The sequence below is a fragment of the Pongo abelii genome, chromosome 6 (assembly GCF_028885655.2).
Source record: "Pongo abelii isolate AG06213 chromosome 6, NHGRI_mPonAbe1-v2.0_pri, whole genome shotgun sequence".
In the NCBI taxonomy this organism is placed as follows: Eukaryota; Metazoa; Chordata; class Mammalia; order Primates; family Hominidae; genus Pongo; species Pongo abelii.
This window is the reverse complement of record NC_071991.2, coordinates 61283246-61301067: the sequence shown is the minus strand read 5'-3', so window position 1 is coordinate 61301067 and position 17822 is coordinate 61283246. Positions and strand designations below refer to the sequence as shown.

General features: G+C 42.4%; 1 long non-coding RNA gene and 1 other non-coding gene across 3 annotated transcripts in view; one reads left to right on the top strand and one right to left on the bottom strand.

Annotated features, from left to right (window-relative positions):
• LOC129060359 (uncharacterized) overlaps positions 1–17822 on the top strand; it is a 165040-nt gene that overhangs the window by 28449 nt on the left and 118769 nt on the right. For both annotated transcript variants that reach the window (XR_008526985.1, XR_008526984.2), the window contains exons 3-4: positions 422–537; positions 17094–17167. This is a non-coding gene — a long non-coding RNA (uncharacterized LOC129060359). The remainder of the gene's footprint in view (positions 1–421; positions 538–17093; positions 17168–17822) is intronic.
• Positions 2409–2515, bottom strand: LOC112134518 (small nucleolar RNA U13). Its single transcript, XR_002915933.1, has one exon. It is a non-coding gene; the product is annotated as a small nucleolar RNA U13 (small nucleolar RNA).

The window sequence follows — 17822 nt, the reverse complement described above, 5'->3', positions numbered from 1 at the left end:
GTATCCATCACCTGAATCAAATGTACATTTTACCTATGAAGTACTTTCTCATCCCTCACCTCCTCCCCACCTCCCACCCTTCCGAGTCTCCAATGTCTAGCCTGTTCTTTCCTCTATCAGATTCCCACACAGTCATCCAATAGCTGAGAAAATCAATTGCTTTGCACTAATAACTATTTTCAGTGTTTTCTATCTGTCGTATTTTATTTTATAAGGGCACATTTGACTCTGTTGTATTCTAGAAATCATCATTAATGGGAGAATTTCAGACCCCGTGATAGGCCTGTTTGAATTAACACAGGTAGAATTTTAAAACGATATCTCCTCTGCTGTGGGCCCTCCCTGTGCTCTGGGATAACCCCATCTTGGGGAAATGCTGTGTTGTGGTGAGGTGTTTTTTCATACTACTGCTTTCCTGCAGTGCGTCTACTATGGGAAAGTGAGCTAGATGGAAGAGAAGCACACAGAAAATAAGAAGAGAAGACAATGGACTCTTCCTGAGAAACAGTCATTACTATGAGGAACATCACTTAGAGGGTAAGAAGAGAGACACAGGCTGCATGTGAGACCCTCGGCAGAGTGAGAGCGCGAAGATAGTCCCTTTGGACTTCAGGTCACGGGCGGATCTGACAGCTTAGGCTCATTTTCTCAGGGTCATGACTGTTGAGAGGGATGGATTTCACCTTCTGTGTAAGAAGCATTCCTAGAAATATGCAAATGTTTGCTTGTAACTGCCACTGAGCAGGGACAGAAGCTGCCACATGTGGAGGTCTCTTGTCAGTGTCCTGAACACTCTGCATTTGTGGCATGTCACTTTTCTCAACTGTATAACAGGAGAACTGGATCAGGAGATCCAGCCTAACTCATTTTGACAGGCTCTCCAGGATTTGGGTGGAAAACAGCCTTTGCGTTGCTGAGGTTACAGAAGCAAGGCTTAATCATACCTCAGAGCTATGCATCTGTTTTGACCAGCAGGACTACTCCCTGATGCAGTGTGCATGTGTGGGTATGTGTGTGTGTAACATTTTCTTTTTCTCTCAACTTTTTTCCTGGAATGTTGCTGATACTTTCTGATCTGATTTTCAGTCTGACTACTGGCTCCCTTTCCCTTTTGCACAGGTGCAAGTCTGAGGTTTTCTTCACCTGACAATTCTTTATCAGTAGATGGAATTTTAGAAATGGACTGGGAGATAGGCTATCCCTGCTGCACTTTTAGTTTCAGATCATCTTATCTGCATCCAGCCCCTGGCATTTGCTGCTTCCTGGAAACATAAAATTGTAAATTTGCTGGCTTTTTTTTTTTTTTTGCCTTAAATAAAATTCTTTTCCTCTGTGATAATCAGCTCCTGGGAAATGGCAACTATGACCACATCCACCAGCCCTTTGATATGGCAGCTATGGAAGAAAGAATGACGTGGCCTGTTTGGCTTATTAATTTTTTCCTCCTCACGTAGGTCTATGGGAGCATTTAATGAACCCACATAGATTTGAAAAGGACCTCACAGAAATAGAGTAGGAATCAAATAGGAGTTGAAAACGTCGAATTAACTTCCCTGTGGGCAGGTCTTTAGCTTGAGATGGCTTCTTGAGCCATCTGAGTCAGAGCAGGAGGCGTCTGGCAGAAAGCCCTGGCAGACCTGCCCTGAGAAATGTTCTCTGACAAAGTGGCAGTGGAAGTGCTGCCTCTGATCATCCTCAGGCACATAATAGAAGGCAGAGATTTCACAAGGGGAGGTTGTTTTCATGTTTGGACCCCTGGCTTGTTGACTTTTGTCATCTCCTTTTGGCCGGTCACACACCCTCGCTCTGAGGCAGCGCTAGTCTCACCCTGGGCCTGCTGGGTATAGTGGGGTGGGGCAGTGTGTTACCAGCTTCGGCTTTGCATCCAAGCTTGGAGGAGCTGACAGGGCCACAGACACAAGTGAAAGCTCTTTCTCCACCTCATGGAAGGGCAGAACCCTGCTGCTGGGCACACTTTTGAGCATGACTGTGTATTGTGAACTCAGAGTTTCACTCGCCCAGGGGTTGCTTGGTTGAGCCATTTACACTCAGGATTTGAGGACCTTGCTTCTCTGACATTTCCCAGATGTGGTTTGTGGTCCGGTGCCCCCATGGCTTTAGATCAGCATTTTCTAGACACTGTTTCTGAGTCTTTTAAATTTCAAAGGACATCAAGATTGGGCTGTGTGACCTTTTCCACTAAGCTGCCTTACTTTATACTCACTTTATATCTCTGGCTTTTTTTTTTTCTCACACTCTGCACTGCTTCCTCCCTACCCATCTCCTAATTTGGGTTTCTCTGTTATCTCCTTATGCATGGCACTGCTTCTTTCAGTAGAAATAAATAAATAATGCATAATTTCCAATTTATAAATAATACATTCTCAAACTAAGATAAATTTTTTTCACTTCAGACATAATTTGCCAACATCGAGTCATAACAAGATTTGAGGGAGGCACTTCTCACACATTAGCGTGAAAACCCAATCATCACGCTCTTGAACCTCAAAAGGATGGAGAGGAAATTTTTTTGAAACATGTAAAAGTCGAAAGAAAAAATTTAAAAAGTCCATTCTAATATAAAAAATGACCCTCTCCTTCCTGAATCTTTTTATTAGATGTTGACTAGATGCTGGCATGTCATTTATAAAAGTAAGCATGTCAAATGCCTACAGGCAAGGGCAGCTTTATAACCAAGGGAAACAGTGGGTGCAATGGAAAGAGTGTAGACTGATCTGGGTCTGAAACCCAGCACAGCCACATCCTGGCCATGACTTTGGGCAAGTAATTTATCCTCTACTGGCCTCAATGAGTAAAGTAGGAGTACAAAATATGTTTCTTTGGGAGTATTAAATGTTAGACTAAAAGCTATGCAAGGTCAGCCTTTCACAGGGAAGATGTTCAACAAATATTTGTGCATTGATAATATAATTTAAAAGTTAGAAAAATAGGCTGTGAGGGAAGTGTAGGCAATGGGAGCACTTAGGACTGGAGTGAGGGAGGGGTGTGAGGAAGAATCACCTTGGCAGACGAATTTCTAGGGCACATCTGATTGCACCCAGGAGGCTCACTTTGCTGCTGCAAAAACCCCGAAAGTGTGGAGCCCCCAATGCTGATTCATCTGAGAAATCGTCCCTGACTATCCTGCCCTTGTAGAGCAGGGAATTTTTTTTCCCCCTCTGCTCCTGCAGCACTTTGTGGCTTTTTAATGAATTTATCACATTATAAAATCTTTTAAAAATTGATAGCTGGATTCCTCACATGCCTGTGAATTTCTCCAGGGTAGAGATAACACCACACTCATCTTTGTATCCTCAGAGGTGCACAGCCTGGTTTGTTAGATGTCGGGGTAGATGGATATGTCCATGTATGGTGCACATTATCATCAGTGCAAATAAAGCTTTGCTGACTCAGAATGCTTGGAGGTATGAGGATTTGTATGTGGGTTTCTTTTTGCAGGAGTTGCTGGGGAGAGACCGTGGTGTAGCAGAAAGAAGGAAGGACAGACTCTAGAATGGAGAGATGCTATGTTCTGATTAGTTAAATTTTCTCTACATTTAAAGTATACACAAATATCCTTTTTAGTTTCAGCCCTCATTCAATGTTTATGAAAATCCACAGGCATTCAATACTTGTTAAACTTTTCCACTGCAAAATACCCCAAGGCAGAGGGGAGTGACCACCAGCCTGACTGGGGTTGGGAAAAGTAGGGGCTGGGGTCAAACCCTGAAATTGTCTGCAGCACACCCACAATTTTAAAAAGTATTTCATGGGCTAGATGCATGCGGTTTTAATTTTAGCACTTTGGGAGGTAGAGGCGGTAGGATTGCTTGAGCCCAGAAGTTTGAGACCAGTCTAGGCAACATGGCAAAACCTAGTCTTTACAAAAAAATTAGCCAGCTGTGTCGGCCTGCACATGTAGTCCCAGATACTCGGGATGCTGAGGCCGGAGGATTCCTTGAGCCCAGGAACTTGCGGATGCAGAGAACTGATTGCGCCACTGCACTCCAGCCTGAGCTCAAGAGAGCAAGACCCTGTCTCTAAAATAAATAAATAAATAAAAATGCTTCATTTAATCTTTAACATTCATGAACATGTTGCATTAAACATTATGATGAACTACATCCCTTAATAATTCATTCCATCATCAATAATGACCCTCTCCTTCCTGAATCTTTTTACTAGCCAGACTAGATGTTGACGTTTCATTCATAAAAAATAAGCATGTTGGCCGGGCGCGGTGGCTCATGCCTGTAATCCCAGCACTTTGGGAGGCCCAGGTGGGCGGATCATGAGGTCAGGAGATCCAGACCATCCTGGCTAACACGGTGAAACCCCGTCTCTACTAAAAATACAAAAAAAAATTAGCCGGGCATGGTGGCGCACGCCTGTAGTCCTAGCTACTCTGGAGGCTGAGACAGGAGAATGGCATGAACCCAGGAGGCGGAGCTTACAGTGAGCCGAGATGGCGCCACTGCACTCCAGCCTGGGCAACAGAGCAAGACTCCGTCTCAAAAAAAAAAAAAAAAAAAAGACATGTCAAATACCTTCAGGCAAGGGCAGCTTTATGTTCAACTTTGTTTTTATACCGTACATATACATAATTTTCCTCTCTAAATCTCTGAAGAAAATTGAGCTTTAGGAAGATGTGCCATGTTTATACCTTGACTTGGTTCTCCTCCTGACCTCTTTACTCCACACGCCCCCACAACCATGTAGCTCTTGGGGAATGTGGGCTCAGGATTCCCAGGGCATGATGTATTTTCCTACTGTAGTAAATGCAGGTACAGTCATACACTGCAAAAGGCTGTTTCAGTCAATAATGGCCTCACGTACAAAGGTAGTTCCAGAAGATTATAATCAGGCTGAAAAATTCCTATCGTCTAGTGATGTCATAGCCATTGTATCCTCAAAGCACAATGCATCACTCCTGTGTTTGTGGTGACCCTTGGTATTAACAAACCTATTGTGCTACCAGATATGTGAAAGTCTACCACATACAATTATGTACAGTACATGATACTTGATGATAATAAATGACTATGTTATGGATTTATGTATTTACTATACCTCTTATTATTTTACTGTGCACACCTTTTACTTATGAAAACACCCTCGGGCAGGTCCTTTAGGAGGTAATCTTGAAGAAGGCATTGTTCTCATAGGAGATGATAGTGCCATGAGTGTTATTGCCCCTGAAGGGTTTCCAGTGGGACAGGATGTGGAGGTGAAAGACACTGGTATTGATGATCTTGACCCAGTGGAGGCCTAGGTGAATGTGTGTGTTTGTATCTTATTTTTTAACAAATAAGTTTAAAAAGTTAAAAACAAAATTAAAAATAGATAAAAGCTTATAGAATAAGGATATAAAAAAGAAAATAGGCCTGGTGCAGTGGTTCATACCTATAATCCCAGCACTTTGGGAGGCTGAGGTGGGCAGATTGCTTGAGCTCAGGGGTTCAAGACCAGTCTGGGCAACATGACAAAACCCCATATCTACAGAAAATACAAAAGTTAGCCAGGCATGGTGGTGCACACTTGTGGTCTCAGCTACTTGGGAGGCTGAGTGGGAGGATCAGCTGAGCCCAGGAGGCTGAGGCTGCAGTGAGCTGTGATTGCACTACTGCACTCAGCCTGAGTGACAGAGTAAGACCCTGTCTCCAAAAAAAAAAAAAAAAAAACCAAAAATAAAAGAAAATATTTTTGTATAACTGTACAATGTGCTTGTGTTTTAAGCTAAATGTTATTACAAATGAATCGAAAAGTTAAAAAATTAAAAAGTTTATGAAGTCAAAAAATTACAGTTAGCTGGCAAATCTGAGGGGAGGAACCAAGATGGCCGAATAGGAACAGCTCCGGTCTACAGCTCCCAGCATGAGCGACGCAGAAGACGGGTGATTTCTGCGTTTCCATCTGAGGTACCGGGTTCATCTCACTAGGGAGTGCCAGACAGTGGGCGCAGGACAGTGGGTGCAGCGCACCGTGCATGAGCCGAAGCAGGGCGAGGCATTGCCTCACTTGAGAAGCCCAAGGGGTCAGGGAATTCCCTTTCCTGGTCAAGGAAAGGGGTGACAGATGGCACCTGGAAAATCAGGCCACTCCTACCCGAATACTGCGCTTTTCCGACGGGCTTAGGAAACGGCGCACCAGGAGATTATATCCCGCACCTGGCTCGGAGGGTCCTACACCCACGGAGTCTCTCTGATTGCTAGCATGGCAGTCTGAGATCAAACTGCAAGGTGGCAGCGAGGCTGGGGTAGGGGCGCCCGCCATTGCCCAGGCTCACTTAGGTAAACAAAGCAGCCTGGAAGCTCAAACTGGGTGGAGCCCACCACAGCTCAAGGAGGCCTGCCTGCCTCTATAGGCTCCAGCTCTGGGGGCAAGGCACAGACAAAGAAAAAGACAGCAGTAACCTCTGCAGACTTAAATGTCCCTGTCTGACAGCTTTGAGGAGAGCAGTGGTTCTCCCAGCACACAGCTGGAGATCTGAGAACAGGCAGACTGCCTCCTCAAGTGGGCTGAAAACTTTGAAAAAACTTTAGACGAATGTATAACTAGAATAACCAATACAGAGAAGTGCTTAAAGGAGCTGATGGAGCTGAAAGCCAAGGCTCGAGAACTACGTGAAGAATGCAGAAGCCTCAGGAGCTGATGCGACCAACTGGAAGAAAGGGTATCAGTGATGGAAAATGAAATGAATGAAATGAAGTGAGAAGGGAAGTTTAGAGAAAAAAGAATAAAAAGAAACGAACAAAGCCTCCAAGAAATATGGGACTATGTGAAAAGACCAAATCTGCATCTGATTGGTATACCTGAAAGTGATGGGGAGAATGGAACCAAGTTGGAAAACACTCTGCAGGATATTATCCAGGAGAACTTCCCCAATCTAGAAAGGCAGGCCAACATTCAGATTCAGGAAATACAGAGAACACCACAAACATACTCCTTGAGAAGAGCAAATCCAAGACACATAATTGTCAGATTCACCAAAGTTGAAATGAAGGAAAAAATGTTAAGGGCAGCCAGAGAGAAAGGTCGGGTTACCCACAAAGGGAAGCCCATCAGACTAACAGCGGCTCTCTCGGCAGAAACTCTACAAGCCAGAAGAGAGTGGGGGCCAATATTCAACATTCTTAAAGAAAAGAATTTTCAACCCAGAATTTCATATCCAGCCAAACTAAGCTTCATAAGTGAAGGAGAAATAAAATACTTTACAGACAAGCAAAGGCTGAGAGATTTTGTCACCACCAGGACTGCCCTAAAAGAGCTCCTGAAGGAAGCACTAAACATGGAAAGGAACAACCGGTACCAGCTGCTGCAAAATCATGCCAAAATGTAAAGACCATGGAGACTAGGAAGAAACTGCATCAACTAATGAGCAAAATAACCAGCTAACATCATAATGACAGGATCAAATTCACACATAACAATATTAACTTTAAATGTAAATGGACTAAATGCTCCAATTAAAAGACACAGACTGGCAAATTGGATAAAGAGTCAAGACCCATCAGTGTGCTGTATTCAGGAAACCCATCTCATGTGCAGAGACACACATAGGCTCAAAATAAAGGGATGGAGGAAGATCTACCAAGCAAATGGAAAACAAAAAAAGGCAGGGGTTGCAATCCTAGTCTCGGATAAAACAGACTTTAAACCAACAAAGATCCAAAGAGACAAAGAAGGCCATTACATAATGGTAAAGGGATCAATTCAACAAGAAGAGCTAACTATCCTAAATATATATGCACCCAATACAGGAGCATCCAGATTCATAAAGCAAGTCCTGAGTGACCTCCAAAGAGACTTAGACTCCCACACAATAATAATGGGAGACTTTAACACCCCACTGTCAACATTAGACAGATCAACGAGACAGAAAGTTAACAAGGATATACAGGAATTGAACTCAGCTCTGCACGAAGCAGACCTAATAGACATCTACAGAACTCTCCACCCCAAATCAACAGAATATACATTTTTTTCAGCACCACAGCACACCTATTCCAAAATTGACCACATAGTTGGAAGTAAAGCTCTCCTCAGCAAATGTAAAAGAACAGAAATTATAACAAACTGTCTCTCAGACCACAGTGCAATCAAACTAAAACTCAGGACTAAGAAACTCACTCAAAACCACTCAACTACATGGAAACTGAACAACCTGCTCCTGAATGACTACTGGGTACATAACGAAATGAAGGCAGAAATAAAGATGTTCTTTGAAACCAACGAGAACAAAGACACAATGTACCAGAATCTCTGGGACACATTCAAAGCAGTGTGTAGAGGGAAATTTATAGCACTAAATGCCCACAAGAGAAAGCAGGAAAAATCCAAAATTGACACCCTAACATCACAATTAAAAGAACTAGAAAAGCAAGAGCAAACACATTCAAAAGCTAGGAGAAGGCAAGAAATAACTAAAATCAGAGCAGAACTGAAGGAAATAGAGACAAAAAAACCCTTCAAAAAATTAATGAGTCCAGGAGCTGGTTTTTTGAAAGGATCAACAAAATTGATAGACCGCTAGCAAGACTAATAAAGAAAAAGAGAAGAATCAAATAGACGCAATAAAAAATGATAAAGGAGATATCACCACCGATCCCACAGAAATACAAACTACCATCAGAGAATACTACAAACACCTCTATGCAAATAAACTAGAAAATCTAGAAGAAATGGATAAATTCCTCGACACATACACCCTCCCAAGACTAAACCAGGAAGAAGTTGAATCTCTGAATAGACTAATAACAGGATCTGAAATTGTGGCAATAATCAATAGCTTACCAACCAAAAAGAGTCCAGGACCAGATGGATTCACAGCTGAATTCTACCAGAGGTACAAGGAGGAACTGGTACCATTCCTTCTGAAACTATTCCAATCAACAGAAAAAGAGGGAATCCTCCCTGACTCATTTTATGAGGCCAGCATCATCCTGATACCAAAGCCGGGCAGAGACACAACCAAAAAAGAGAATTTTAGACCAATCTCCTTGATGAACATTGATGCAAAAATCCTCAATAAAATACTGGCAAACCAAGTCCAGCAGCACATCAAAAAGCTTATCCACCATGATCAAGTGGGCTTCATCCCTGGGATGCAAGGCTGGTTCAATATATGCAAATCAATAAATGTAATCCAGCATATAAACAGAACCAAAGACAAAAACCACATGATTATCTCAATAGATGCGGAAAAGGCCTTTGAGAAAATTCAACAACCCTTCATGCTAAAAACTCTCAATAAATTAGGTATTGATGGGATGTATCTCAAAATAATAAGAGCGATCTATGACAAACCCACAGCCAATATCATACTGAATGGGCAAAAACTGGAAGCATTCCCTTTGAAAACTGGCACAAGACAGGGATGCCCTCTCTCACCACTCCTATTCAACATAGTGTTGGAAGTTCTGGCCAGGGCAGTTAGGCAGGAGAAGGAAATAAAGGATATTCAATTAGGAAAAGAGGAAGTCAAATTGTCCCTGTTTGCAGATGACATGATTGTATATCTAGAAAACCCTATCGTCTCAGCCCAAAATCTCCTTAAGCTGATAAGTAACTTCAGCAAAGTCTCAGGATACAAAATCAATGTACAAAAAGCACAAGCATTCTTATACACCAATAACAGACAAACAGAGAGCCAAATCATGAGTGAACTCCCATTCACAATTGCTTCAAAGAGAATAAAATGCTTAGGAATCCAACTTACAAGGGACGTGAAGGACCTCTTCAAGGAGAACTATAAACCACTGCTCAATGAAATAAAAGAGGATACAAACAAATGGAAGAACATTCCATGCTCATGGATAGGAAGAATCAATATCGTGAAAATGGCCATACTGCCCAAGGTAATTTATAGATTGAATCTGTAAATTGATGCCATCCCCATCAAGCTACCAATGACTTTCTTCACAGAATTGGAAAAAACTACTTTAAAGTTCCTATGGAACCAAAAAAGAGCCCGCATCGCCAAGTCAATCCTAAGCCAAAAGAACAAAGCTGGAGGCATCACACTACCTGACTTCAAACTATACTACAAGGCTACAGTAACCAAAACAGCATGGTACTGATACCAAAACAGAGATATAGATCAATGGAACAGAACAGAGCCCTGAGAAATAATGCCGCATATCTACAACTATCTGATCTTTGACAAACCTGAGAAAAACAAGCAATGGGGAAGGATTCCCTATTTAATAAATGGTGCTGGGAAAACTGGCTAGCCATATGTAGAAAGCTGAAACTGGATCCCTTCTTACACCTTATACAAAAATTAATTCAGGATGGATTAAAGACTTAAACGTTAGACCTAAAACCATAAAAACCCTAGAAGAAAACCTAGGCATTACCTTTCAGGACATAGGCATGGGCAAGGACTTCATGTCTAAAACACCAAAAGCAATGGCAACAAAAGCCAAAAGTGACAAATGGGATCTAATTAAACCAAAGAGCTTCTGCACAGCAAAAGAAACTACCATCAGAGTGAACGGGCAACCTACAAAATGGGAGAAAATTTTTGCAACCTACTCATCTGACAAAGGGTTAATATCCAGAATCTACAATGAACTCCAACAAATTTACAAGAAAAAAACAACCCCATCAAAAAGTGGGCAAAGGATATGAACAGACACTTCTCAAAAGAAGACATTTATGCAGCCAAAAGACACATGAAAAAATGCTCATCATCACTGGCCATCAGAGAAATGCAAATCAAAACCATAATGAGATACCATCTCATACCAGTTAGAATGGCAATCATTCAAAAGTCAGGAAACAACAGGTGCTGGAGAGGATGTGGAGAAATAGGAACACTTTTACACTGTTGGTGGGACTGTAAACTAGTTCAACCATTGTGGAAGTCAGTGTGGCGCTTCCTCAGGGATCTAGAACTAGAAATACCATTTGACCCAGCCATCCTATTACTGGGTATATACCCATAGGATTATAAATCATGCTGCTATAAAGACACATGCACATGTATGTTTATTGCGGCACTATTCACAATAGCAAAGACTTGGAACCAACCCAAATGTCCAACAATGATAGACTGGGTTAAGAAAATGTGGCACATATACACCATGGAATACTATGCAGCCATAAAAAATGATGAGTTCATGTCCTTTGTAGGGACATGGATGAAATTGGAAATCATCATTGTCAGTAAACTGTCGCAAGGAGAAAAAACCAAACACCGCATGTTCTCACTCATAGATGGGATTTGAACAATGAGAACACATGGACACAGGAAGGGGAACATCACACTCTGGGGACTGTTGTGGGGTGGGGGGAGGGATAGCATTAGGAGATATACCTAATGCTAAATGGCAAGTTAATGGGTGCAGCACACCAGCATGGCCATGTATACATATGTAACTAACCTGCACATTGTGTACATGTACCCTAAAACTTAAAGTATAATAATAATAAAAAAAAGAAAAAATAAATAAATAAATGACAATTCTAGCTTAAAAAAATTACAGTTAGCTAAAGTTAATTTATTATTGAAGAAAAAATATTTTTATAAATTTAATGTAGCCTGAGTGTACATTGTTTATAAAGTCTGGAGTAGTGTTCTACTGTAGTACAGTGCTACAGTAATGCCCTATGCCTTCGTATTCACTCTCCACTAACTCACTGACTTATCTAGAGCAACTTCCAGTCCTACAAGCTTCATTCACAGTGAGTACCTTATACAAATGTATCATTTTTAAATCTTTTATACCATATTTTCCCTGTACCTTTTCTATGTTTAGCTATGTTTAGATACACAAATCCTTACCATTGTGTTACAGTTGCCTACAATATTCAGTACAGTAACATGCTCAACAGGGTTGTAGCCTAGGAGCACTAGGCTATACCATATAGCCTCAGTGTGTGGTAGGCTCTCCCATCTGTTTGTGTATGAGCACTCTATAATGTTTGCACCATGATGAAATCGTCTAGTGATACATTTTATAGAACATATCCCCATCATTAAATGATGCATGACTGTATTTGAAAAGTTAGGATATTCTGTCTCTAGATGACTAGTTCTCCCTGTTGGAGACTTTTCACATATGAGGCCCAACTACAGAAATGAAACTAGTAGGCCTAGATGAATCTTGGGGAAATCTATCTCTTTGCTTTATATTCCTATTGTAAGGCTATGGGTTGCATCAGTATTGATTCCATCTTCTTAGAAAGATGTTGCTTGACATGGGCCATAAACCTTCTGATTTGTAATTTTTATTTTCTTTTTTTCTCTTAAGACATCAAGGAGAGAAATTGGTCCAATTAGAAGTTTTAGGTGGTCAAGGGCAGAGAACTTATGTCATGGGAGCAGAATTTGTCATTGAGAAACCCTTTCTGTCTATCCCAGTTCATAGCCTTGGTACCACCAGGAAATAAAGGAGGATAGAAAAGAAACTACTTTGTTGAGGATCGATGCAAGGTATCATATACCTGGGAAGGAGCCTCGAGTCCTTTGGCTCCCTTTATCACTTTTATGAGCAGAATGAAACAGATCATATGTGTACTTCTCTCTATAAGAGAAGGAAGACTATATGGTGTATGTTACAGCCTCCACTGCATAGAGTATGTTTGTGATTACATAGTCCTAGTTCTGGTCTCATTATCTTATCATACTAACGTATAAGAGCTGCTTGTGTCCAGTGAAAGGAAGCACCACATCTTATTAGGAGCTACATACTAGGGTTGCCTAACTCGTGTATGTGTAAAACTCTAGCCACATGCGTGGGGGTATCGAATCAGCCTACTCTGGAAGTCTGCTTAACCATATCTAGAATTGACATTGGTTTGTCTAATTTGTATATACATAAAAACTACAGCTAAAACCAATCCTTTGGGGTTGCTTAGTTTACATATACGTAAGATTTACAACGATATGGTTGGGGTAACAGAAACAGTATATATATACAGAACCAGGACAGCCAAGAGGTGTCCATTAATTATAAGATCTCAAACGTTCATACCTTCATGATACTTGCTCCTGCTGCAGGGATACATTCTTTCCATCCCCTTGCCTGAGCTGGAAGGGCAAGCCTCTGGAGAAAGGTTTTTGATATTGCTCTAATGAGAGCCCTCCTACTGAATCCAACCCCCAGTGAGAGCCTAGGCACCTGTGGATTGGTGAGGGCACATATCCATACCTGCAGGGTGATAGTGCACAATCGTGGATCCCACCTATAGGTTACTACTGTGGCCTTCTTCTACCCCAAAGACATGGTGTATGTATATCAACAGGAAGGCCTAGTTTAGATGTCAGGTAATTTTATATTGGATTATCTTTTGTTGTGTTCAATAATTTTATAATAAATAGAAATAATTTGAAAAGGCCACATCTAGTAGGTTTCTACATCATTGCATCAAAACTAGTGGAATAGATGAAGGAGGGTCACTGCAGGTCTTAGATCCCCCTAACTTTGATATGATGTTTCTCTGGTCTCATTCAGGATTTTTTTTCCAAATCTAAAAGATTTAGATGAAGTCTTTTCTCTTGCATTTCAGTAATTCCCTTCCTTTCTTTCTTCTTTCCTTCTTTCCTTCCTTCCTTCCTTCCTTCCATCCTCCCTCCCTCCCTCCCTCCCTTTATTTATTTATTTTGAGACAGAGTCTCACTCTGTCACCCAGGCTGGAGTGCAGTGGTATGATCTTGGCTCACTGCACTCTCTGCCTCCTAGGTTCAAACGATTCTCCTGCCTTAGTCTCCCAAGTAGCCGGGACTATGGGCGGGTACCACCACACCCAGCTAATTTTTTGTATTTTTGGTAGAGATGGGGTTTCACCGTGTTGGCCAGGCTGGTCTCGAACTCCTAACCTCAAGTGATCCACCTGCCTTGGCCTCCCAAAGTGCTGGGATTACAGGTGTGAGCCACCGTGCCGAGCCTCTTTCTATTGCTCTTCTTTCTTTTCTTTCAGAATATTTACATGTTTCCTATTTATTCATTCAGCAGCCATTTATTGAGTACTCACCTGTCAGTGGGCTGCAGATGTATGGAAACTAACATGACCCCCATTCATGATCTCAATCTCTAGGGGAGTAAATAGGAGTAAATAGATACATAACCAGAACAATGACATAAATAATTTGGTACATGCAAGCAGAGAATTCCCAACACAGAGGAGAAACTTGTAGCCTGGCTGAGGATGGAAGGAGGTAGGTGGGGACTGTTTTTGAAGAAGGTGATGTTTGATCTAACAGCTAAAAGACAGGAAGGATTCAGCTAGGTGGAGAAGCTAGGGTTTCAGGCAAGTCGGGGAACAGAAAAGGGAGAGAACAGTACAGTCACATGTCGATTAACGAAGGGCATATATGCTGAGGGATGTGTTGTTAGGCAATTTCTTCAATGTGTAAACATCACGGAGTGTACTGACACAAACCTAGATGACATGGCCTACTACACACCTAGGCTATATGGTATAGCCTATTGTGTCTAGGCTACAACTCTGTATAGCATACTACTGTACTGAATATTGTAGGCAATTGTAACACAATGGCAATGCAATTGTAACGCAATGGCAATACAATTGTAATGCAATTGCAATACAATTGTAACACAATGGATTTAAATACATCAACATTAACAAGGTACAGTCAAAATGCAGTACTATAATCTTATGGGACCACTGTCATATATGTGGTCCATGATTGGGTGAAACATTGTTATGTGGCCCATGACTGTATGTGGAAAAGAATGGAAGACAACACAGCATGCATGAAAGGAGAACTTTAAATAAATGAGTCTGGTTGGAGGAAAGCATGAGTTGGAGGGAAGGATGAGAAACAAGCTTTGAGATAGAAGGAGGATTAGGCAAGGGCTTACATGTGAAGTTGCAGGTCCAAAGATGCACTCATTCAATACTTATTTATGCTAGGCTCTGTTTTCAGATGTCTGGGATGCTGGGATGAACAAGGCAAATTCCCGTTCCCATTCTAGTCTAGAAGTCAAACAATTAAAAAACAACATCAGCAACAGCAAAAGGAAAAAAGAAAAACATCAGATATTGCTAGGTTCTATGCAGAAAGCTAAAATAGAGAGATCTAAAAAAGTGACTATATTGGAGCAGAAATCCAGAAAAGGCCTGAGAGATGACATTTAGAGCAAGACAAGACATTTAGTGTGAATGGCAAGTAAGAAATAGTCATGCAGAGACCAGGAGGAGCAGCGCTCTAGGCAGGAGGAGCAGTGTGTGCAAAGGCCTAAACCAGGAAGGAGCATCATCTCTGAGTGGGACAGCGAGAGACAGAGTGGGGGAGGAGATAGTGGGAGGACATGAAGTCAGGGAGGAAGGCAGAGATTATTATGCTGGGGAAAATTCCAAATATATATGTATTCTTTTTTGCTGTTGGATTTTCTTTATGAAAAGGCAGTGGTCAGGCCGGGCACAGTGGCTCACGCCTGTAATCCCAGCACTTTGGGAGGCCAAGGCAGGCGGATCACCTGAGGTCAGGAGTTCAAGACCAGCCTGGCCAACACAGTTACACCCCATCTCTACTAAAAATACAAAAATTAGCCAGGCGTGGTGTCAGGCACCTGTAAGCCCAGCTACTCCGGAGGCTGAGACAGGAGAATCACTTGAACCCGGGAGGTGGAGGTGGCAATGAGCAGAGATTGCACCACTGCACTCCAGCCTGGGCGACAGAGTGAGACTCCGTCTCAAAAGAAAAAAAAGAAAAGGCAGAAGTCTTAGATGACCAGAAGAGAGGAGCCTTGCCTTGTATTCTGGGACATGAGCCAGAATTGAGGATTGTAGTCAATTAAAAGCGTTGCCTGAACCCAGGTGAAGCTCCCACTCACCCACTCTGCTGGCTTCACACAGGGCTGTGCTGTTCTGAAGGAGTTGTGAATCTAGTGAGGTCATCTTTAATGGAAACTTTACATTTATACTTGGCTATTTTGGTATTTTATTCAAATACATCTAGTGGATATTAACAAAAGAGGTTTCATAACCAAAGGCTCAGTGCAGGAAATGAGGGGGAAGGTGGAGTGCTTGGGGCGGGGGGAGGTGACGGGAGCTGGTGCAGATGTGTGTCTGACTCTTGCTCAGCACCCTTTTCCCCTTGTACTGCCACTTCATCAGGGGGTCCCTTCCACCTCACCCCCAGTTGTGCTCTCTCTCTGATCCTGGGGAAAAACATGCCACTACTAGCACATTTGTCCTAAGAGTGTTTCTGTCAAACTCAGGAGAGAACGGTTTTGGCTGTAACGATGAAGAGTGGGCAAGGAACAGCAAACCCACTGTAAACATGGGTGGGCCTTCTTTTGTTTCCCTACTTTCCCTTGGTTGGACATTTGGGAAGTAGCTGTCCAAATCCAAAATGGCAGCTCTCCCAGCTTTCCAGACAGAAGGGGTGAGAAGTAGAGAGGGGCTGGGGGAGTGGAGTGTAGCTTGTGAAGAGGATCCCAGGGAAGAGCTGGACTGCACAATGTTGATGAGGGTTGGAGTGTTGCCTACTTCAAACCATTGCAGCCCTGTGACATCCGATGGAGATTGTAAGGTATGTTTGTTCACTCTCCCACTGCTATAAAGAAATAGCTGAGACTGGGTAATTTATAAAGAAAAGAGGTGTAATTGGCTCATGGTTCCACAGGCTGCACAGGTAGCATGGCTGGGGAGGTCTCAGGAAGCTTTCAATCTTGATGGAAGGTGAAGGGGAAGCAGACATATCTTATGTGACCAGAGCAGAAGAGAGAGGGCGGAGGGGGAGGTGCCACACACTTTTAAACAACCAGATCTGGTGAGAACTCACTATCACAAGAACAGCAAAGGGGATATGCACCCCCATGATCCAGTCGCCTCCCACCAGGCCCCTCCTCCAACATGGGAGATTACAATTAAACACGAGATATGGGGACACAAATCCAAACCATATCATAATGCTTCTTCAGGGAGCCTGACAGCCTTGCTCCTAGCACCCCATGGCTCCTTTTTTCTCCTCCATGCATTACTGTGAGAGGGCTTTGCTGTCCAGTTCTTGCCCTCTGAGAATATGACATTTTCGGTGTAACAGCGGATGCTGTGTATTATCCATTTTTCCAGAGGGACTAAGTTGTACTTCTCTTTTCCTTGATCGCGGTTTCTAGGAGCTAATACTGCGTCCAGAATTGGTGGGTTCTTGGTCTCACTGAGTTCAAGAATGAAGCCGTGGACCCTCATGGTGAGTGTTACAGTTCTTTTTTATTTTATTTTATTATTATTATACTTTAAGTTTTAGGGTACATGTGCACAATGTGCAGGTTAGTTACATATGTATACATGTGCCATGCTGGTGTGCTGCACCCATTAACTCACCATTTAGCATTAGGTATATCTCCTAAAGCTATCCCTCCCCCCTCCCCCCACCCCACAACAGTCCCCAGAGTGTGATGTTCCCCTTCCTGTATCCACGTGTTCTCATTGTTCAATTCCCACCTATAAGTGAGAATATGCGGTGTTTGGTTTTTTGTTCTTGCGATAGTTTACTGAGAATGATGATTTCCAGTTTCATCCATGTCTCTACAAAGGACATGAACTCATCATTTTTTATGGCTGCATAGTATTCCATGGTGTATATGTGCCACATTTTCTTAATCCAGTCTATCATTGTTGGACATTTGGGTTGGTTCAAAGTCTTTGCTATTGTGAATAGTGCCGCAATAAACATACGTGTGCGTGTGTCTTAATAGCAGCATGATTTATAGTCCTTTGGGTATATACCCAGTAATGGGATGGCTGGGTCAAATGGTATTTCTAGTTCTAGATCGCTGAGGAATCGCCACACTGACTTCCACAATGGTTGAACTAGTTTACAGTCCCACCAACAGTGTAAAAGT